Raw genomic sequence first — 22,253 nt, forward strand, 5'->3', positions numbered from 1 at the left:
TCCTCACACTGCTGGTGGGTTCCATTTTGTCATAGGGTGCTGGCAGATTACGGGCCTCCCATTGCTGCTGCCAGGCCCGTAATCTGCCATGGGCCCCCGTACCGCCTCCTCATGCTGCTGCCAGGTCCAGAGTGTCTCATGGGTCCCTGTACGGCCTCCCATTGCTGCTGTCTCCATCGCCACACTGTGCCATGTGCCACTTTCAGGTCTCCTCACACGGCTGGTGGGTTCCATTTTGTCATAGGGTGCTGGCAGATTACGGGCCTCCCATTGCTGCTGCCAGGCCCGTAATCTGCCATGGGCCCCCGTACCGCCTCCTCATGCTGCTGCCAGGTCCAGAGTGTCTCATGGGTCCCTGTACGGCCTCCCATTGCTGCTGTCTCCATCGCCACACTGTGCCATGTGCCACTTTCAGGTCTCCTCACACTGCTGGTGGGTTCCATTTTGTCATAGGGTGCTGGCAGATTACGGGCCTCCCATTGCTGCTGCCAGGCCCGTAATCTGCCATGGGCCCCCGTACCGCCTCCTCATGCTGCTGCCCGGTCCAGAGTGTCTCATGGGTCCCTGTACGGCCTCCCATTGCTGCTGTCTCCATCGCCACACTGTGCCATGTGCCACTTTCAGGTCTCCTCACACTGCTGGTGGGTTCCATTTTGTCATAGGGTGCTGGCAGATTACGGGCCTCCCATTGCTGCTGCCAGGCCCGTAATCTGCCATGGGCCCCCTTACCGCCTCCTCATGCTGCTGCCAGGCCCGTAATCTGTCATGGGCCCCTGTACCGCCTCCTCATGCTGCTGCCAGGTCCAGAGTGTCTCATGGCTCCCTGTACGGCCTCCCATTGCTGCTGTCTCCATCGCAACACTGTGCCATGTGCCACTTTCAGGTCTCCTCACACTGCTGGTGGGTTCCATTTTGTCATAGGGTACTGGCAGATTACGGGCCTCCCATTGCTGCTGCCAGGCCCGTAATCTGCCATGGGCCCCTGTACCGCCTCCTCATGCTGCTGCCAGGCCCGTAATCTGTCATGGGTCCCTGTACGGCCTCCCATTGCTGCTGTCTCCATCGCCACACTGTGCCATGTGCCACTTTCAGGTCTCCTCACACTGCTGGTGGGTTCCATTTTGTCATAGGGTGCTGGCAGATTACGGGCCTCCCATTGCTGCTGCCAGGCCCGTAATCTGCCATGGGCCACCGTACCGACTCCTCATGCTGCTGCCAGGCCCGTAATCTGCCATGGGCCCCCGTACCGCCTCCTCATGCTGCTGCCAGGTCCAGAGTGTCTCATGGGTCCCTGTACGGCCTCCCATTGCTGCTGTCTCCATCGCCACACTGTGCCATGTGCCACTTTCAGGTCTCCTCACACTGCTGGTGGGTTCCATTTTGTCATAGGGTGCTGGCAGATTACGGGCCTCCCATTGCTGCTGCCAGGCCCGTAATCTGCCATGGGCCCCCGTACCGCCTCCTCATCCTGCTGCCAGGTCCAGAGTGTCTCATGGGTCCCTGTACGGCCTCCCATTGCTGCTGTCTCCATCGCCACACTCTGCCATGTGCCACTTTCAGGTCTCCTCACACTGCTGGTGGGTTCCATTTTGTCATAGGGTGTTGTATGGCCTCGCATTGCTGCTGCCTCCACCGCCACACTGTGGCTCCACACTCTGGTTTTGGCCCCGTGACTGCCCAAATGAGTGAAGTGTGCGGTGATTCTAAGATCGACGGCACTCATCTGCATGTCATACTGACTGACAGTATTATTTCTCTTCCCCAGCAGACTCCAAGGGCATTTAAATTAAAGGTACAGTGTTCTGCACTAATATAAAGGCTCTCTGAAGCCTAGAAACACCCTTTTTATAAGTTAAATTCGCAGCGAATATATTCGACTCGAATCTAATTTATTCCGCGAATTCGCCGAATCAGCCGAATCGAATTTTTGAATACTTCGCTCATCTCTAATACATAACACAGAACTTCTCTCTACTTTTTCCAAAGAGCTTTCTTCAGTTCTTTTAAACCTGGCCCTGGGAGGAGGAAGTCAACATAAAGAGACTATTACAGCAGCACGTAAAAGGAGAAAATGAAATTTTGTTGATGGTAGGCTGGCATCTCGACTGATCCTCCTAACCAATGACTGTCTTTGTCATTGACTTAAAACAATATGTCAAACATTTTTAGAATGAGATCAACAATGGCACCTTGCATGTCTTAATCTTCAAAGGATTCCCTGTGGTTTAATTTGAAAGTTGGAAACTAGAAAAAGTGAGCATCAGAACTCAATAAAAAAATATATGTCCACTGTAGCTTACTTTTTTTTGAAAAATGGTAAGAAGTTTTTTTGAAATATCAGTACATTGAAAGATTGCTAGTTAAAGAACAAGTAGCTTTTTCTGCTAGAAAAATCTGTTGGCCTTTCAGACCTTCTGACAACACTTTCCAGATATATGCTACTTTTACTTTTTCCCAGGTAAAGGCCCAAAAGCCAAAAGCAGATTTTCACCTTGATAAAGATATTTAAAAAAGAGAATACCGATTGTTTCATCAATACATTTTTCATATCAACGTATTGGCCTCTTCAATATGTTTACAACATGTTATGGCAGCGGTTTCACAATTTCTCTTTTTCACTAATCAGGACTTTTTTTTTTCTCTTGTACAGGCTTGGTGAAGTTAATAATATTGTTGATTTTGAAATACTTTGCATTTTCCTCTCAAAAGGGAGCTGTAGAAAGGCGATTGTGCAAAAGTGGAGAGAGAGTAGTCTGAATTGGGTTAGGAAACACCTGGGAGCTTCGTCTCAGTCATTGGACTTACAGTAGCCAGCCGCGAGTCTGTTCCAAGCTTGATAGCATCACATTTGTAGCAATTTCATATTCTGAGGGAGAGCTATATCTTCTGCTTTGAAGAACCAAGCTTACCAAGGTTGATGGAAATCCAATTGTTTGATTCAAGCAATGCTCTGTGAGAGCAGCCAGTGGCTTTAATCTCAGACCTTCCCCAAGGACATTGTGAGGAATGACCCAAGCACTCTGCCAGTATCCTCAGCACTGAACTTTCCTCCACGGTTTCAAAACAGCTTTCTGCACTTCTTTTAAACCTCGCCCTGGGAGAGGGAAGTCAACATAAGGAGACTCTTACAAAAGCACGTAGAACGAGAAAATGAATTTTTGTTGACGGTGGACTTGTATCTTGAATGATCCTCCTAATCAATGGCTGCCTGTATCATTGACATAAAAGAATATGCAAAATATTTTCAGAACGAGGTCAACAATGACACCTTGCATTTATTCATCTTCATAGGATTCCTTGTGGACTTATTTGAAGGTTGGAAACTAGAAAAATCGAGCAACAGAACTCAATGAAAAATATCTTTCCACTTTAGCTTACTTTTTGCTTTGAAAAATGGAAAGAATGTATGTTTGAAATATCAGTACATTGATAGATTGCAAGCCAAAGAACATTGTAGATTTTTATGCTTCGAAATCTGTTGGCCTTTCAGACCATCTTACTACACGTTCCAGATGCATGCTTCTCTTACTTTTTCCCCATGTAAAGGACAAAAATCCAAAAGGGGAATTTCATCTTGGTCAATATATTTAAAAAAATGAGAATACTGCCTGTTTCATCAATACATTTTTCATATTAATCTGTTTGTCTCTTCAATATTTACACGACATGTTACGAAAGAGGTTTGGTGATTTTTCTTTTTCCGTAGATCAGGACACTTTTTTTTTCATGTAGAGGCTTGTTAAAGTAAAGAACATTGATGATTTTGAAATAGCAATATTGCACTTTCCTCCCAAAAGAGAGCTGTAGACAGGTGATTGTGCAAAATCGGAGATTGAGAGTATTCTGAATTGAGCTAGGAAACACCTAGGAGCTTCCTCTCAGTCATGGGACTTACAGCAGCCAGTTGGGAATGTGTTCCAAGCTTGAAAACATCACATCTGTAGCAATTTCATATTCTGAGGGAGAGCTACATCTTCTGCTTTGAAGAACCAAGCTTACCAAGGTTGATGGGAACCCACTTGCTTGATTCAAGCAATGCTCTGTGGGAGCAGCCAGTGGCTTTAGTCTCAGACCTTCCCCAAGGACATTGTGAGGAGTGACCCAAGCACTCTGCCAGTATCCTCAGCACTGAACTTTCCTCCACGGTTTCAAAACAGCTTTCTGCACTTCTTTTAAACCTCGCCCTGGGAGAGGGTAGTCAACATAAGGAGACTCTTACAAAAGCACGTAGAACGAGAAAATGAATTTTTGTTGACGGTGGACTTGTATCTTGAATGATCCTCCTAATCAATGGCTGCCTGTATCATTGACATAAAAGAATATGCAAAATATTTTCAGAACGAGGTCAACAATGATACCTTGCATTTATTCATCTTCATAGGATTCCTTGTGGACTTATTTGAAGGTTGGAAACTAGAAAAATCGAGCATCAGAACTCAATGAAAAATATCTTTTTACTTTAGCTTACTTTTTGCTTTGAAAAATGGTAAGAATGTATGTTTGAATTATCAGTACATTGAAAGATTGCAAGCCAAAGAACATTGTAGATTTTTATGCTTCGAAATCTGTTGGCCTTTCAGACCATCTTACTACACGCTCCAGATGCATGCTTCTCTTACTTTTTCCCCATGTAAAGGACAAAAAGCCAAAAGGGGAATTTCATCTTGGTCAATATATTTAAAAAATGAGAATACTGCCTGTTTCATCAATACATTTTTCATATTCATCTGTTTGTCTCTTCAATATTTACACGACATGTTACGGCAGAGGTTTCGTGATTTTTCTTTTTCCGTAGATCAGGACACTTTTTTTTTCATGTAGAGGCTTGTTAAAGTAAAGAACATTGATGATTTTGAAATACCAATATTGCACTTTCCTCCCAAAAGAGAGCTGTAGACAGGTGATTGTGCAAAATTGGAGGTTGAGAGTATTCTGAATTGAGCTAGGAAACGCCTAGGAGCTTCCTCTCAGTCATGGGACTTACAGCAGCAAGTCGAGAATGTGTTCCAAGCTTGACAACATCACATCTGTAGCAATTCCAAATTGTGGGAGAAAGCTATATCTTCTGCTTTGAAGAGTTTAGCTTACCAATGTTGATGGGAACCGCTATCGCTTGATTCAAATAATGCTTTGTGAAAGCAGCCAGTGGAGTTTTAGTCTCTGAACTTCCCAAAGGACATGGTGAGAAACCAGCTAAACGCTCAGCCAATATCCATAACACTGAACTTCTCGCTACTTTTTCCAAAGAGCTTTCTTCAGTTCTTTTAAACCTGGCCCTGGGAGGAGGAATTCAACATAAAGAAACTATTACAGCAGCACGAAAGAGGAGAACATGAAATTTTGTTGATGGTAGGCTGGAATCTCGACTGATCCTCCTAATCAATGATTGTCTTTGTCATTGACTTAAAACAATATGTCAAACATTTTTAGAATGAGGTCAACAATGGCACCTTGCATGTCTTAATCTTCAAAGGATTCCCTGTGGTTTAATTTGAAAGTTGGAAACTAGAAAAAGTGAGTATCAGAACTCAATAAAAAAATATATGTCCACTGTAGCTTACTTTTTTTTTAAAAATGGTAAGAAGTTTTTTTGAAATATCAGTACATTGAAAGATTGCTAGTTTAAGAACAAGTAGCTTTTTCTGCTAGAAAAATCTGTTGGCCTTTCAGACCTTCTGACAACACTTTCTAGATATATGCTACTTTTACTTTTTCCCAGGTATAGGCCCAAAAGCGGATTTTCACCTTGATAAATAGATTTAAAAAAGAGAATACCGATTGTTTCATCAATACATTTTTCATATTAACGTATTGGCCTCTTCAATATATTTACAACATGTTATGGCAGCGGTTTCACAATTTCTCTTTTTCACTAATCAGGAATTTTTTTTCTCTTGTACAGGTTTGGTGAAGTTAATAATATTGTTGATTTTGAAATACTTTGCATTTTCCTCTCAAAAGGGAGCTGTAGAAAGGCGATTGTGCAAAAGTGGAGAGAGAGTAGTCTGAATTGGGTTAGGAAACACCTGGGAGCTTCCTCTCAGTTATTGGACTTACAGTAGCCAGCCGTGAGTCTGTTCCAAGCTTGACAACATCGCATCTGTAGCAATTTCATATTGTGAGGGAAAGCTACATCTTCTGCTTTGAAGAACCAAGCTTACCAAGGTTGATAGGAACCCACTTGCTTGATTCAAGCAATGCTCTGTGAGAGCAGCCAGTGGCTTTAGTCTTAGACCTTCCCCAAGGACATTGTGAGGAGTGACCCAAGCACTCTGCCAGTATCCTCAGCACTGAACTTTCCTCCACGGTTTCAAAACAGCTTTCTGCACTTCTTTTAAACCTCGCCCTGGGAGAGGGTAGTCAACATAAGGAGACTCTTACAAAAGCACATAGAACGAGAAAATGAATTTTTGTTGACGGTGGACTTGTATCTTGAATGATCCTCCTAATCAATGGCTGCCTGTATCATTGACATAAAAGAATATGCAAAATATTTTCAGAACGAGGTCAACAATGACACCTTGCATTTATTCATCTTCATAGGATTCCTTGTGGACTTATTTGAAGGTTGGAAACTAGAAAAATCGAGCATCAGAACTCTATGAAAAATATCTTTCCACTTTAGCTTACTTTTTGCTTTGAAAAATGGTAAGAATGTATGTTTGAAATATCAGTACATTGAAAGATTGCAAGCCAAAGAACATTGTAGATTTTTATGCTTCGAAATCTGTTGGCCTTTCAGACCATCTTACAACACGCTCCAGATGCATGCTTCTCTTACTTTTTCCCCATGTAAAGGACAAAAAGCCAAAAGGGGAATTTCATCTTGGTCAATATATTTAAAAAATGAGAATACTGCCTGTTTCATCAATACATTTTTCATATTAATCTGTTTGTCTCTTCAATATTTACACGACATGTTACGGCAGAGGTTTCGTGATTTTTCTTTTTCCGTAGATCAGGACACTTTTTTTTTTCATGTAGAGGCTTGTTAAAGTAAAGAACATTGATGATTTTGAATTAGCAATATTGCACTTTCCTCCCAAAAGAGAGCTGTAGACAGGTGATTGTGCAAAATCGGAGGTTGAGAGTATTCTGAATTGAGCTAGGAAACGCCTAGGAGCTTCCTCTCAGTCATGGCACTTACAGCAGCAAGTTGGGAATGTGTTCCAAGCTTGAAAACATCACATCTGTAGCAATTCCAAATTGTGGGAGAAAGCTAAATCTTCTGCTTTGAAGAGTTTAGCTTACCAATGTTGATGGGAACCCCTATCGCTTGATTCAAATAATGCTTTGTGAAAGCAGCCAGTGGCTTTAGTCTCTGAACTTCCCAAAGGACATGGTGAGAATCTAGCTAAACGCTCAGCCAATATCCATAACACTGAACTTCTCGCTTCTTTTTCCAAAGAGCTTTCTTCAGTTCTTTTAAACCTGGCCCTGGGAGGAGGAAGTCAACATAAAGAAACTATTACAGCAGCACGTAAAAGGAGAACATGAAATTTTGTTGATGGTAGGCTGGCATCTCGACTGATCCTCCTAATCAATGATTGTCTTTGTCATTGACTTAAAACAATATGTCAAACATTTTTAGAATGAGGTCAACAATGGCACCTTGCATATCTTAATCTTCAAAGGATTCCCTGTGGTTTAATTTGAAAGTTGGAAACTAGAAAAAGTGAGCATCAAAACTCAATAAAAAAATATATGTCCACTGTAGCTTACTTTTTTTTGAAAAATGTTAAGAAGTTTTTTTGAAATATCAGTACATTGAAAGATTGCTAGTTAAAGAACAAGTAGCTTTTTCTGCTAGAAAAATCTGTTGGCCTTTCAGACCTTCTGACAACACTTTCCAGATATATGCTACTTTTACTTTTTCCCAGGTAAAGGCCCAAAAGCCAAAAGCGGATTTTCACCTTGATAAATAGATTTAAAAAAGAGAATACCGATTGTTTCATCAATACATTTTTCATATTAACGTATTGGCCTCTTCAATATATTTACGACATGTTATGGCAGCGGTTTCACAATTTCTCTTTTTCACTAATCAGGACTTTTTTTTTTCTCTTGTACAGGCTTGGTGAAGTTAATAATATTGTTGATTTTGAAATACTTTGCATTTTCCTCTCAAAAGGGAGCTGTAGAAAGGCGATTGTGCAAAAGTGGAGAGAGAGTAATCTGAATTGGGTTAGGAAACACCTGGGAGCTTCCTCTCAGTCATTGGACTTACAGTAGCCAGCCGTGAGTCTGTTCCAAGCTTGACAACATCGCATCTGTAGCAATTTCATATTGTGAGGGAGAGCTACATCTTCTGCTTTGAAGAACCAAGCTTACCAAGGTTGATGGGAACCCACTTGCTTGATTCAAGCAATGCTCTGTGAGAGCAGCCAGTGGCTTTAGTCTCAGACCTTACCCAAGGACATTGTGAGGAGTGACCCAAGCACTCTGCCAGTATCCTCAGCACTGAACTTTCCTCCATGGTTTCAAAACAGCTTTCTGCACTTCTTTTAAACCTCGCCCTGGGAGAGGGTAGTCAATATAAGGAGACTCTTACAAAAGCACGTAGAACGAGAAAATGAATTTTTGTTGACGGTGGACTTGCATCTTGAATGATCCTCCTAATCAATGGCTGCCTGTATCATTGACATAAAAGAATATACAAAATATTTTCAGAACGAGGTCAACAATGACACCTTGCATTTATTCATCTTCATAGGATTCCTTGTGGACTTATTTGAAGGTTGGAAACTAGAAAAATCGAGCATCAGAACTCTATGAAAAATATCTTTCCACTTTAGCTTACTTTTTGCTTTGAAAAATGGTAAGAATGTATGTTTGAAATATCAGTACATTGAAAGATTGCAAGCCAAAGAACATTGTAGATTTTTATGCTTCGAAATCTGTTGGCCTTTCAGACCATCTTACAACACGCTCCAGATGCATGCTTCTCTTACTTTTTCCCCATGTAAAGGACAAAAAGCCAAAAGGGGAATTTCATCTTGGTCAATATATTTAAAAAATGAGAATACTGCCTGTTTCATCAATACATTTTTCATATTATTCTGTTTGTCTCTTCAATATTTACACGACATGTTACGGCAGAGGTTTCGTGATTTTTCTTTTTCCGTAGATCAGGACACTTTTTTTTTTTCATGTAGAGGCTTGTTAAAGTAAAGAACATTGATGATTTTGAATTAGCAATATTGCACTTTCCTCCCAAAAGAGAGCTGTAGACAGGTGATTGTGCAAAATCGGAGGTTGAGAGTATTCTGAATTGAGCTAGGAAACGCCTAGGAGCTTCCTCTCAGTCATGGGACTTACAGCAGCAAGTTGGGAATGTGTTCCAAGCTTGAAAACATCACATCTGTAGCAATTCCAAATTGTGGATGAAAGCTATATCTTCTGCTTTGAAGAGTTTAGCTTACCAATGTTGATGGGAACCCCTATCGCTTGATTCAAATAATGCTTTGTGAAAGCAGCCAGTGGCTTTAGTCTCTGAACTTCCCAAAGGACATGGTGAGAAACTAGCTAAACACTCAGCCAATATCCATAACACTGAACTTCTCGCTACTTTTACCAAAGAGCTTTCTTCAGTTCTTTTAAACCTGGCCCTGGGAGGAGGAAGTCAACATAAAGAAACTATTACAGCAGCACGTAAAAGGAGAACATGAAATTTTGTTGATGGTAGGCTGGAATCTCGACTGATCCTCCTAATCAATGATTGTCTTTGTCATTGACTTAAAACAATATGTCAAACATTTTTAGAATGAGGTCAACAATGGCACCTTGCATGTCTTAATCTTCAAAGGATTCCCTGTGGTTTAATTTGAAAGTTGGAAACTAGAAAAAGTGAGTATCAGAACTCAATAAAAAAATATATGTCCACTGTAGCTTACTTTTTTTTGAAAAATGGTAAGAAGTTTTTTTGAAATATCAGTACATTGAAAGATTGCTAGTTAAAGAACAAGTAGCTTTTTCTGCTAGAAAAATCTGTTGGCCTTTCAGACCTTCTGACAACACTTTCCAGATATATGCTACTTTTACTTTTTCCCAGGTAAAGGCCCAAAAGCCAAAAGTGGATTTTCACCTTGATAAATAGATTTAAAAAAGAGAATACCGATTGTTTCATCAATACATTTTTCATATTAACGTATTGGCCTCTTCAATATATTTACGACATGTTATGGCAGCGGTTTCACAATTTCTCTTTTTCACTAATCAGGACTTTTTTTTTTCTCTTGTACAGGCTTGGTGAAGTTAATAATATTGTTGATTTTGAAATACTTTGCATTTTCCTCTCAAAAGGGAGCTGTAGAAAGGCGATTGTGCAAAAGTGGAGAGAGAGTAGTCTGAATTGGGTTAGGAAACACCTGGGAGCTTCGTCTCAGTCATTGGACTTACAGTAGCCAGCCGCGAGTCTGTTCCAAGCTTGATAGCATCACATTTGTAGCAATTTCATATTCTGAGGGAGAGCTATATCTTCTGCTTTGAAGAACCAAGCTTACCAAGGTTGATGGAAATCCAATTGTTTGATTCAAGCAATGCTCTGTGAGAGCAGCCAGTGGCTTTAATCTCAGACCTTCCCCAAGGACATTGTGAGGAATGACCCAAGCACTCTGCCAGTATCCTCAGCACTGAACTTTCCTCCACGGTTTCAAAACAGCTTTCTGCACTTCTTTTAAACCTCGCCCTGGGAGAGGGAAGTCAACATAAGGAGACTCTTACAAAAGCACGTAGAACGAGACAATGAATTTTTGTTGACGGTGGACTTGTATCTTGAATGATCCTCCTAATCAATGGCTGCCTGTATCATTGACATAAAAGAATATGCAAAATATTTTCAGAACGAGGTCAACAATGACACCTTGCATTTATTCATCTTCATAGGATTCCTTGTGGACTTATTTGAAGGTTGGAAACTAGAAAAATCGAGCAACAGAACTCAATGAAAAATATCTTTCCACTTTAGCTTACTTTTTGCTTTGAAAAATGGAAAGAATGTATGTTTGAAATATCAGTACATTGATAGATTGCAAGCCAAAGAACATTGTAGATTTTTATGCTTCGAAATCTGTTGGCCTTTCAGACCATCTTACTACACGTTCCAGATGCATGCTTCTCTTACTTTTTCCCCATGTAAAGGACAAAAATCCAAAAGGGGAATTTCATCTTGGTCAATATATTTAAAAAAATGAGAATACTGCCTGTTTCATCAATACATTTTTCATATTAATCTGTTTGTCTCTTCAATATTTACACGACATGTTACGAAAGAGGTTTGGTGATTTTTCTTTTTCCGTAGATCAGGACACTTTTTTTTTCATGTAGAGGCTTGTTAAAGTAAAGAACATTGATGATTTTGAAATAGCAATATTGCACTTTCCTCCCAAAAGAGAGCTGTAGACAGGTGATTGTGCAAAATCGGAGATTGAGAGTATTCTGAATTGAGCTAGGAAACACCTAGGAGCTTCCTCTCAGTCATGGGACTTACAGCAGCCAGTTGGGAATGTGTTCCAAGCTTGAAAACATCACATCTGTAGCAATTTCATATTCTGAGGGAGAGCTACATCTTCTGCTTTGAAGAACCAAGCTTACCAAGGTTGATGGGAACCCACTTGCTTGATTCAAGCAATGCTCTGTGGGAGCAGCCAGTGGCTTTAGTCTCAGACCTTCCCCAAGGACATTGTGAGGAGTGACCCAAGCACTCTGCCAGTATCCTCAGCACTGAACTTTCCTCCACGGTTTCAAAACAGCTTTCTGCACTTCTTTTAAACCTCGCCCTGGGAGAGGGTAGTCAACATAAGGAGACTCTTACAAAAGCACGTAGAACGAGAAAATGAATTTTTGTTGACGGTGGACTTGTATCTTGAATGATCCTCCTAATCAATGGCTGCCTGTATCATTGACATAAAAGAATATGCAAAATATTTTCAGAACGAGGTCAACAATGATACCTTGCATTTATTCATCTTCATAGGATTCCTTGTGGACTTATTTGAAGGTTGGAAACTAGAAAAATCGAGCATCAGAACTCAATGAAAAATATCTTTTTACTTTAGCTTACTTTTTGCTTTGAAAAATGGTAAGAATGTATGTTTGAATTATCAGTACATTGAAAGATTGCAAGCCAAAGAACATTGTAGATTTTTATGCTTCGAAATCTGTTGGCCTTTCAGACCATCTTACTACACGCTCCAGATGCATGCTTCTCTTACTTTTTCCCCATGTAAAGGACAAAAAGCCAAAAGGGGAATTTCATCTTGGTCAATATATTTAAAAAATGAGAATACTGCCTGTTTCATCAATACATTTTTCATATTCATCTGTTTGTCTCTTCAATATTTACACGACATGTTACGGCAGAGGTTTCGTGATTTTTCTTTTTCCGTAGATCAGGACACTTTTTTTTTCATGTAGAGGCTTGTTAAAGTAAAGAACATTGATGATTTTGAAATACCAATATTGCACTTTCCTCCCAAAAGAGAGCTGTAGACAGGTGATTGTGCAAAATTGGAGGTTGAGAGTATTCTGAATTGAGCTAGGAAACGCCTAGGAGCTTCCTCTCAGTCATGGGACTTACAGCAGCAAGTCGAGAATGTGTTCCAAGCTTGACAACATCACATCTGTAGCAATTCCAAATTGTGGGAGAAAGCTATATCTTCTGCTTTGAAGAGTTTAGCTTACCAATGTTGATGGGAACCGCTATCGCTTGATTCAAATAATGCTTTGTGAAAGCAGCCAGTGGAGTTTTAGTCTCTGAACTTCCCAAAGGACATGGTGAGAAACCAGCTAAACGCTCAGCCAATATCCATAACACTGAACTTCTCGCTACTTTTTCCAAAGAGCTTTCTTCAGTTCTTTTAAACCTGGCCCTGGGAGGAGGAATTCAACATAAAGAAACTATTACAGCAGCACGAAAGAGGAGAACATGAAATTTTGTTGATGGTAGGCTGGAATCTCGACTGATCCTCCTAATCAATGATTGTCTTTGTCATTGACTTAAAACAATATGTCAAACATTTTTAGAATGAGGTCAACAATGGCACCTTGCATGTCTTAATCTTCAAAGGATTCCCTGTGGTTTAATTTGAAAGTTGGAAACTAGAAAAAGTGAGCATCAGAACTCAATAAAAAAATATATGTCCACTGTAGCTTACTTTTTTTTTAAAAATGGTAAGAAGTTTTTTTGAAATATCAGTACATTGAAAGATTGCTAGTTTAAGAACAAGTAGCTTTTTCTGCTAGAAAAATCTGTTGGCCTTTCAGACCTTCTGACAACACTTTCTAGATATATACTACTTTTACTTTTTCCCAGGTATAGGCCCAAAAGCGGATTTTCACCTTGATAAATAGATTTAAAAAAGAGAATACCGATTGTTTCATCAATACATTTTTCATATTAACGTATTGGCCTCTTCAATATATTTACAACATGTTATGGCAGCGGTTTCACAATTTCTCTTTTTCACTAATCAGGAATTTTTTTTCTCTTGTACAGGTTTGGTGAAGTTAATAATATTGTTGATTTTGAAATACTTTGCATTTTCCTCTCAAAAGGGAGCTGTAGAAAGGCGATTGTGCAAAAGTGGAGAGAGAGTAGTCTGAATTGGGTTAGGAAACACCTGGGAGCTTCCTCTCAGTTATTGGACTTACAGTAGCCAGCCGTGAGTCTGTTCCAAGCTTGACAACATCGCATCTGTAGCAATTTCATATTGTGAGGGAAAGCTACATCTTCTGCTTTGAAGAACCAAGCTTACCAAGGTTGATAGGAACCCACTTGCTTGATTCAAGCAATGCTCTGTGAGAGCAGCCAGTGGCTTTAGTCTTAGACCTTCCCCAAGGACATTGTGAGGAGTGACCCAAGCACTCTGCCAGTATCCTCAGCACTGAACTTTCCTCCACGGTTTCAAAACAGCTTTCTGCACTTCTTTTAAACCTCGCCCTGGGAGAGGGTAGTCAACATAAGGAGACTCTTACAAAAGCACATAGAACGAGAAAATGAATTTTTGTTGACGGTGGACTTGTATCTTGAATGATCCTCCTAATCAATGGCTGCCTGTATCATTGACATAAAAGAATATGCAAAATATTTTCAGAACGAGGTCAACAATGACACCTTGCATTTATTCATCTTCATAGGATTCCTTGTGGACTTATTTGAAGGTTGGAAACTAGAAAAATCGAGCATCAGAACTCTATGAAAAATATCTTTCCACTTTAGCTTACTTTTTGCTTTGAAAAATGGTAAGAATGTATGTTTGAAATATCAGTACATTGAAAGATTGCAAGCCAAAGAACATTGTAGATTTTTATGCTTCGAAATCTGTTGGCCTTTCAGACCATCTTACAACACGCTCCAGATGCATGCTTCTCTTACTTTTTCCCCATGTAAAGGACAAAAAGCCAAAAGGGGAATTTCATCTTGGTCAATATATTTAAAAAATGAGAATACTGCCTGTTTCATCAATACATTTTTCATATTAATCTGTTTGTCTCTTCAATATTTACACGACATGTTACGGCAGAGGTTTCGTGATTTTTCTTTTTCCGTAGATCAGGACACTTTTTTTTTTCATGTAGAGGCTTGTTAAAGTAAAGAACATTGATGATTTTGAATTAGCAATATTGCACTTTCCTCCCAAAAGAGAGCTGTAGACAGGTGATTGTGCAAAATCGGAGGTTGAGAGTATTCTGAATTGAGCTAGGAAACGCCTAGGAGCTTCCTCTCAGTCATGGGACTTACAGCAGCAAGTTGGGAATGTGTTCCAAGCTTGAAAACATCACATCTGTAGCAATTCCAAATTGTGGGAGAAAGCTAAATCTTCTGCTTTGAAGAGTTTAGCTTACCAATGTTGATGGGAACCCCTATCGCTTGATTCAAATAATGCTTTGTGAAAGCAGCCAGTGGCTTTAGTCTCTGAACTTCCCAAAGGACATGGTGAGAATCTAGCTAAACGCTCAGCCAATATCCATAACACTGAACTTCTCGCTTCTTTTTCCAAAGAGCTTTCTTCAGTTCTTTTAAACCTGGCCCTGGGAGGAGGAAGTCAACATAAAGAAACTATTACAGCAGCACGTAAAAGGAGAACATGAAATTTTGTTGATGGTAGGCTGGCATCTCGACTGATCCTCCTAATCAATGATTGTCTTTGTCATTGACTTAAAACAATATGTCAAACATTTTTAGAATGAGGTCAACAATGGCACCTTGCATGTCTTAATCTTCAAAGGATTCCCTGTGGTTTAATTTGAAAGTTGGAAACTAGAAAAAGTGAGCATCAAAACTCAATAAAAAAATATATGTCCACTGTAGCTTACTTTTTTTTGAAAAATGTTAAGAAGTTTTTTTGAAATATCAGTATGTTGAAAGATTGCTAGTTAAAGAACAAGTATCTTTTTCTGCTAGAAAAATCTGTTGGCCTTTCAGACCTTCTGACAACACTTTCCAGATATATGCTACTTTTACTTTTTCCCAGGTAAAGGCCCAAAAGCCAAAAGCGGATTTTCACCTTGATAAATAGATTTAAAAAAGAGAATACCGATTGTTTCATCAATACATTTTTCATATTAACGTATTGGCCTCTTCAATATATTTACGACATGTTATGGCAGCGGTTTCACAATTTCTCTTTTTCACTAATCAGGACTTTTTTTTTTCTCTTGTACAGGCTTGGTGAAGTTAATAATATTGTTGATTTTGAAATACTTTGCATTTTCCTCTCAAAAGGGAGCTGTAGAAAGGCGATTGTGCAAAAGTGGAGAGAGAGTAATCTGAATTGGGTTAGGAAACACCTGGGAGCTTCCTCTCAGTCATTGGACTTACAGTAGCCAGCCGTGAGTCTGTTCCAAGCTTGACAACATCGCATCTGTAGCAATTTCATATTGTGAGGGAGAGCTACATCTTCTGCTTTGAAGAACCAAGCTTACCAAGGTTGATGGGAACCCACTTGCTTGATTCAAGCAATGCTCTGTGAGAGCAGCCAGTGGCTTTAGTCTCAGACCTTACCCAAGGACATTGTGAGGAGTGACCCAAGCACTCTGCCAGTATCCTCAGCACTGAACTTTCCTCCATGGTTTCAAAACAGCTTTCTGCACTTCTTTTAAACCTCGCCCTGGGAGAGGGTAGTCAATATAAGGAGACTCTTACAAAAGCACGTAGAACGAGAAAATGAATTTTTGTTGACGGTGGACTTGCATCTTGAATGATCCTCCTAATCAATGGCTGCCTGTATCATTGACATAAAAGAATATACAAAATATTTTCAGAACGAGGTCAACAATGACACCTTGCATTTATTCATCTTCATAGGATTCCTTGTGGACTTATTTGAAGGTTGGAAACTAGAAAAATCGAGCATCAGAACTCTATGAAAAATATCTTTCCACTTTAGCTTACTTTTTGCTTTGAAAAATGGTAAGAATGTATGTTTGAAATATCAGTACATTGAAAGATTGCAAGCCAAAGAACATTGTAGATTTTTATGCTTCGAAATCTGTTGGCCTTTCAGACCATCTTACAACACGCTCCAGATGCATGCTTCTCTTACTTTTTCCCCATGTAAAGGACAAAAAGCCAAAAGGGGAATTTCATCTTGGTCAATATATTTAAAAAATGAGAATACTGCCTGTTTCATCAATACATTTTTCATATTATTCTGTTTGTCTCTTCAATATTTACACGACATGTTACGGCAGAGGTTTCGTGATTTTTCTTTTTCCGTAGATCAGGACACTTTTTTTTTTTCATGTAGAGGCTTGTTAAAGTAAAGAACATTGATGATTTTGAATTAGCAATATTGCACTTTCCTCCCAAAAGAGAGCTGTAGACAGGTGATTGTGCAAAATCGGAGGTTGAGAGTATTCTGAATTGAGCTAGGAAACGCCTAGGAGCTTCCTCTCAGTCATGGGACTTACAGCAGCAAGTTGGGAATGTGTTCCAAGCTTGAAAACATCACATCTGTAGCAATTCCAAATTGTGGATGAAAGCTATATCTTCTGCTTTGAAGAGTTTAGCTTACCAATGTTGATGGGAACCCCTATCGCTTGATTCAAATAATGCTTTGTGAAAGCAGCCAGTGGCTTTAGTCTCTGAACTTCCCAAAGGACATGGTGAGAAACTAGCTAAACACTCAGCCAATATCCATAACACTGAACTTCTCGCTACTTTTACCAAAGAGCTTTCTTCAGTTCTTTTAAACCTGGCCCTGGGAGGAGGAAGTCAACATAAAGAAACTATTACAGCAGCACGTAAAAGGAGAACATGAAATTTTGTTGATGGTAGGCTGGAATCTCGACTGATCCTCCTAATCAATGATTGTCTTTGTCATTGACTTAAAACAATATGTCAAACATTTTTAGAATGAGGTCAACAATGGCACCTTGCATGTCTTAATCTTCAAAGGATTCCCTGTGGTTTAATTTGAAAGTTGGAAACTAGAAAAAGTGAGTATCAGAACTCAATAAAAAAATATATGTCCACTGTAGCTTACTTTTTTTTGAAAAATGGTAAGAAGTTTTTTTGAAATATCAGTACATTGAAAGATTGCTAGTTAAAGAACAAGTAGCTTTTTCTGCTAGAAAAATCTGTTGGCCTTTCAGACCTTCTGACAACACTTTCCAGATATATGCTACTTTTACTTTTTCCCAGGTAAAGGCCCAAAAGCCAAAAGTGGATTTTCACCTTGATAAATAGATTTAAAAAAGAGAATACCGATTGTTTCATCAATACATTTTTCATATTAACGTATTGGCCTCTTCAATATATTTACGACATGTTATGGCAGCGGTTTCACAATTTCTCTTTTTCACTAATCAGGACTTTTTTTTTTCTCTTGTACAGGCTTGGTGAAGTTAATAATATTGTTGATTTTGAAATACTTTGCATTTTCCTCTCAAAAGGGAGCTGTAGAAAGGCGATTGTGCAAAAGTGGAGAGAGAGTAGTCTGAATTGGGTTAGGAAACACCTGGGAGCTTCGTCTCAGTCATTGGACTTACAGTAGCCAGCCGCGAGTCTGTTCCAAGCTTGATAGCATCACATTTGTAGCAATTTCATATTCTGAGGGAGAGCTATATCTTCTGCTTTGAAGAACCAAGCTTACCAAGGTTGATGGAAATCCAATTGTTTGATTCAAGCAATGCTCTGTGAGAGCAGCCAGTGGCTTTAATCTCAGACCTTCCCCAAGGACATTGTGAGGAATGACCCAAGCACTCTGCCAGTATCCTCAGCACTGAACTTTCCTCCACGGTTTCAAAACAGCTTTCTGCACTTCTTTTAAACCTCGCCCTGGGAGAGGGAAGTCAACATAAGGAGACTCTTACAAAAGCACGTAGAACGAGACAATGAATTTTTGTTGACGGTGGACTTGTATCTTGAATGATCCTCCTAATCAATGGCTGCCTGTATCATTGACATAAAAGAATATGCAAAATATTTTCAGAACGAGGTCAACAATGACACCTTGCATTTATTCATCTTCATAGGATTCCTTGTGGACTTATTTGAAGGTTGGAAACTAGAAAAATCGAGCAACAGAACTCAATGAAAAATATCTTTCCACTTTAGCTTACTTTTTGCTTTGAAAAATGGAAAGAATGTATGTTTGAAATATCAGTACATTGATAGATTGCAAGCCAAAGAACATTGTAGATTTTTATGCTTCGAAATCTGTTGGCCTTTCAGACCATCTTACTACACGTTCCAGATGCATGCTTCTCTTACTTTTTCCCCATGTAAAGGACAAAAATCCAAAAGGGGAATTTCATCTTGGTCAATATATTTAAAAAAATGAGAATACTGCCTGTTTCATCAATACATTTTTCATATTAATCTGTTTGTCTCTTCAATATTTACACGACATGTTACGAAAGAGGTTTGGTGATTTTTCTTTTTCCGTAGATCAGGACACTTTTTTTTTCATGTAGAGGCTTGTTAAAGTAAAGAACATTGATGATTTTGAAATAGCAATATTGCACTTTCCTCCCAAAAGAGAGCTGTAGACAGGTGATTGTGCAAAATCGGAGATTGAGAGTATTCTGAATTGAGCTAGGAAACACCTAGGAGCTTCCTCTCAGTCATGGGACTTACAGCAGCCAGTTGGGAATGTGTTCCAAGCTTGAAAACATCACATCTGTAGCAATTTCATATTCTGAGGGAGAGCTACATCTTCTGCTTTGAAGAACCAAGCTTACCAAGGTTGATGGGAACCCACTTGCTTGATTCAAGCAATGCTCTGTGGGAGCAGCCAGTGGCTTTAGTCTCAGACCTTCCCCAAGGACATTGTGAGGAGTGACCCAAGCACTCTGCCAGTATCCTCAGCACTGAACTTTCCTCCACGGTTTCAAAACAGCTTTCTGCACTTCTTTTAAACCTCGCCCTGGGAGAGGGTAGTCAACATAAGGAGACTCTTACAAAAGCACGTAGAACGAGAAAATGAATTTTTGTTGACGGTGGACTTGTATCTTGAATGATCCTCCTAATCAATGGCTGCCTGTATCATTGACATAAAAGAATATGCAAAATATTTTCAGAACGAGGTCAACAATGATACCTTGCATTTATTCATCTTCATAGGATTCCTTGTGGACTTATTTGAAGGTTGGAAACTAGAAAAATCGAGCATCAGAACTCAATGAAAAATATCTTTTTACTTTAGCTTACTTTTTGCTTTGAAAAATGGTAAGAATGTATGTTTGAATTATCAGTACATTGAAAGATTGCAAGCCAAAGAACATTGTAGATTTTTATGCTTCGAAATCTGTTGGCCTTTCAGACCATCTTACTACACGCTCCAGATGCATGCTTCTCTTACTTTTTCCCCATGTAAAGGACAAAAAGCCAAAAGGGGAATTTCATCTTGGTCAATATATTTAAAAAATGAGAATACTGCCTGTTTCATCAATACATTTTTCATATTCATCTGTTTGTCTCTTCAATATTTACACGACATGTTACGGCAGAGGTTTCGTGATTTTTCTTTTTCCGTAGATCAGGACACTTTTTTTTTCATGTAGAGGCTTGTTAAAGTAAAGAACATTGATGATTTTGAAATACCAATATTGCACTTTCCTCCCAAAAGAGAGCTGTAGACAGGTGATTGTGCAAAATTGGAGGTTGAGAGTATTCTGAATTGAGCTAGGAAACGCCTAGGAGCTTCCTCTCAGTCATGGGACTTACAGCAGCAAGTCGAGAATGTGTTCCAAGCTTGACAACATCACATCTGTAGCAATTCCAAATTGTGGGAGAAAGCTATATCTTCTGCTTTGAAGAGTTTAGCTTACCAATGTTGATGGGAACCGCTATCGCTTGATTCAAATAATGCTTTGTGAAAGCAGCCAGTGGAGTTTTAGTCTCTGAACTTCCCAAAGGACATGGTGAGAAACCAGCTAAACGCTCAGCCAATATCCATAACACTGAACTTCTCGCTACTTTTTCCAAAGAGCTTTCTTCAGTTCTTTTAAACCTGGCCCTGGGAGGAGGAATTCAACATAAAGAAACTATTACAGCAGCACGAAAGAGGAGAACATGAAATTTTGTTGATGGTAGGCTGGAATCTCGACTGATCCTCCTAATCAATGATTGTCTTTGTCATTGACTTAAAACAATATGTCAAACATTTTTAGAATGAGGTCAACAATGGCACCTTGCATGTCTTAATCTTCAAAGGATTCCCTGTGGTTTAATTTGAAAGTTGGAAACTAGAAAAAGTGAGCATCAGAACTCAATAAAAAAATATATGTCCACTGTAGCTTACTTTTTTTTTAAAAATGGTAAGAAGTTTTTTTGAAATATCAGTACATTGAAAGATTGCTAGTTTAAGAACAAGTAGCTTTTTCTGCTAGAAAAATCTGTTGGCCTTTCAGACCTTCTGACAACACTTTCTAGATATATACTACTTTTACTTTTTCCCAGGTATAGGCCCAAAAGCGGATTTTCACCTTGATAAATAGATTTAAAAAAGAGAATACCGATTGTTTCATCAATACATTTTTCATATTAACGTATTGGCCTCTTCAATATATTTACAACATGTTATGGCAGCGGTTTCACAATTTCTCTTTTTCACTAATCAGGAATTTTTTTTCTCTTGTACAGGTTTGGTGAAGTTAATAATATTGTTGATTTTGAAATACTTTGCATTTTCCTCTCAAAAGGGAGCTGTAGAAAGGCGATTGTGCAAAAGTGGAGAGAGAGTAGTCTGAATTGGGTTAGGAAACACCTGGGAGCTTCCTCTCAGTTATTGGACTTACAGTAGCCAGCCGTGAGTCTGTTCCAAGCTTGACAACATCGCATCTGTAGCAATTTCATATTGTGAGGGAAAGCTACATCTTCTGCTTTGAAGAACCAAGCTTACCAAGGTTGATAGGAACCCACTTGCTTGATTCAAGCAATGCTCTGTGAGAGCAGCCAGTGGCTTTAGTCTTAGACCTTCCCCAAGGACATTGTGAGGAGTGACCCAAGCACTCTGCCAGTATCCTCAGCACTGAACTTTCCTCCACGGTTTCAAAACAGCTTTCTGCACTTCTTTTAAACCTCGCCCTGGGAGAGGGTAGTCAACATAAGGAGACTCTTACAAAAGCACATAGAACGAGAAAATGAATTTTTGTTGACGGTGGACTTGTATCTTGAATGATCCTCCTAATCAATGGCTGCCTGTATCATTGACATAAAAGAATATGCAAAATATTTTCAGAACGAGGTCAACAATGACACCTTGCATTTATTCATCTTCATAGGATTCCTTGTGGACTTATTTGAAGGTTGGAAACTAGAAAAATCGAGCATCAGAACTCTATGAAAAATATCTTTCCACTTTAGCTTACTTTTTGCTTTGAAAAATGGTAAGAATGTATGTTTGAAATATCAGTACATTGAAAGATTGCAAGCCAAAGAACATTGTAGATTTTTATGCTTCGAAATCTGTTGGCCTTTCAGACCATCTTACAACACGCTCCAGATGCATGCTTCTCTTACTTTTTCCCCATGTAAAGGACAAAAAGCCAAAAGGGGAATTTCATCTTGGTCAATATATTTAAAAAATGAGAATACTGCCTGTTTCATCAATACATTTTTCATATTAATCTGTTTGTCTCTTCAATATTTACACGACATGTTACGGCAGAGGTTTCGTGATTTTTCTTTTTCCGTAGATCAGGACACTTTTTTTTTTCATGTAGAGGCTTGTTAAAGTAAAGAACATTGATGATTTTGAATTAGCAATATTGCACTTTCCTCCCAAAAGAGAGCTGTAGACAGGTGA

General features: G+C 39.3%; 18 non-coding genes across 18 annotated transcripts; all 18 read right to left on the reverse strand.

The window, feature by feature from the left end:
* Positions 1-2,737: 2,737 nt before the first annotated feature.
* LOC149430769 (Nuclear RNase P) lies at positions 2,738-3,054 on the reverse strand. Its single transcript, XR_016309447.1, has one exon.
* A 773-nt stretch (positions 3,055-3,827) lies between these two features.
* LOC149430770 (Nuclear RNase P) lies at positions 3,828-4,142 on the reverse strand. The gene has a single exon (XR_016309453.1).
* Positions 4,143-4,916: 774 nt separating this feature from the next.
* On the reverse strand, positions 4,917-5,236 carry LOC149430771 (Nuclear RNase P). Its single transcript, XR_016309414.1, has one exon.
* A 753-nt stretch (positions 5,237-5,989) lies between these two features.
* LOC149430772 (Nuclear RNase P) lies at positions 5,990-6,306 on the reverse strand. Its single transcript, XR_016309444.1, has one exon.
* Positions 6,307-7,079: 773 nt separating this feature from the next.
* On the reverse strand, positions 7,080-7,397 carry LOC149430773 (Nuclear RNase P). Its single transcript, XR_016309461.1, has one exon.
* Positions 7,398-8,161: 764 nt separating this feature from the next.
* LOC149430774 (Nuclear RNase P) lies at positions 8,162-8,474 on the reverse strand. The gene has a single exon (XR_016309439.1).
* A 776-nt stretch (positions 8,475-9,250) lies between these two features.
* LOC149430775 (Nuclear RNase P) lies at positions 9,251-9,568 on the reverse strand. The gene has a single exon (XR_016309391.1).
* Positions 9,569-10,330: 762 nt separating this feature from the next.
* Positions 10,331-10,647, reverse strand: LOC149430776 (Nuclear RNase P). The gene has a single exon (XR_016309449.1).
* A 773-nt stretch (positions 10,648-11,420) lies between these two features.
* On the reverse strand, positions 11,421-11,735 carry LOC149430777 (Nuclear RNase P). Its single transcript, XR_016309451.1, has one exon.
* Positions 11,736-12,509: 774 nt separating this feature from the next.
* LOC149430778 (Nuclear RNase P) lies at positions 12,510-12,829 on the reverse strand. The gene has a single exon (XR_016309416.1).
* Positions 12,830-13,582: 753 nt separating this feature from the next.
* Positions 13,583-13,899, reverse strand: LOC149430779 (Nuclear RNase P). Its single transcript, XR_016309445.1, has one exon.
* A 773-nt stretch (positions 13,900-14,672) lies between these two features.
* On the reverse strand, positions 14,673-14,990 carry LOC149430780 (Nuclear RNase P). Its single transcript, XR_016309398.1, has one exon.
* Positions 14,991-15,754: 764 nt separating this feature from the next.
* On the reverse strand, positions 15,755-16,067 carry LOC149430781 (Nuclear RNase P). The gene has a single exon (XR_016309440.1).
* Positions 16,068-16,843: 776 nt separating this feature from the next.
* Positions 16,844-17,161, reverse strand: LOC149430782 (Nuclear RNase P). The gene has a single exon (XR_016309392.1).
* Positions 17,162-17,923: 762 nt separating this feature from the next.
* LOC149430783 (Nuclear RNase P) lies at positions 17,924-18,240 on the reverse strand. The gene has a single exon (XR_016309450.1).
* A 773-nt stretch (positions 18,241-19,013) lies between these two features.
* On the reverse strand, positions 19,014-19,328 carry LOC149430784 (Nuclear RNase P). Its single transcript, XR_016309452.1, has one exon.
* Positions 19,329-20,102: 774 nt separating this feature from the next.
* On the reverse strand, positions 20,103-20,422 carry LOC149430785 (Nuclear RNase P). The gene has a single exon (XR_016309417.1).
* A 753-nt stretch (positions 20,423-21,175) lies between these two features.
* On the reverse strand, positions 21,176-21,492 carry LOC149430786 (Nuclear RNase P). Its single transcript, XR_016309446.1, has one exon.
* Between the last annotated feature and the right edge of the window lie 761 nt (positions 21,493-22,253).

Source organism: Staurois parvus, unplaced genomic scaffold (assembly GCF_062004578.1).
Source record: "Staurois parvus isolate SC_StPar_1 unplaced genomic scaffold, SC_StPar_1.0 ptg002460l, whole genome shotgun sequence".
NCBI classification, from domain to species: Eukaryota; Metazoa; Chordata; class Amphibia; order Anura; family Ranidae; genus Staurois; species Staurois parvus.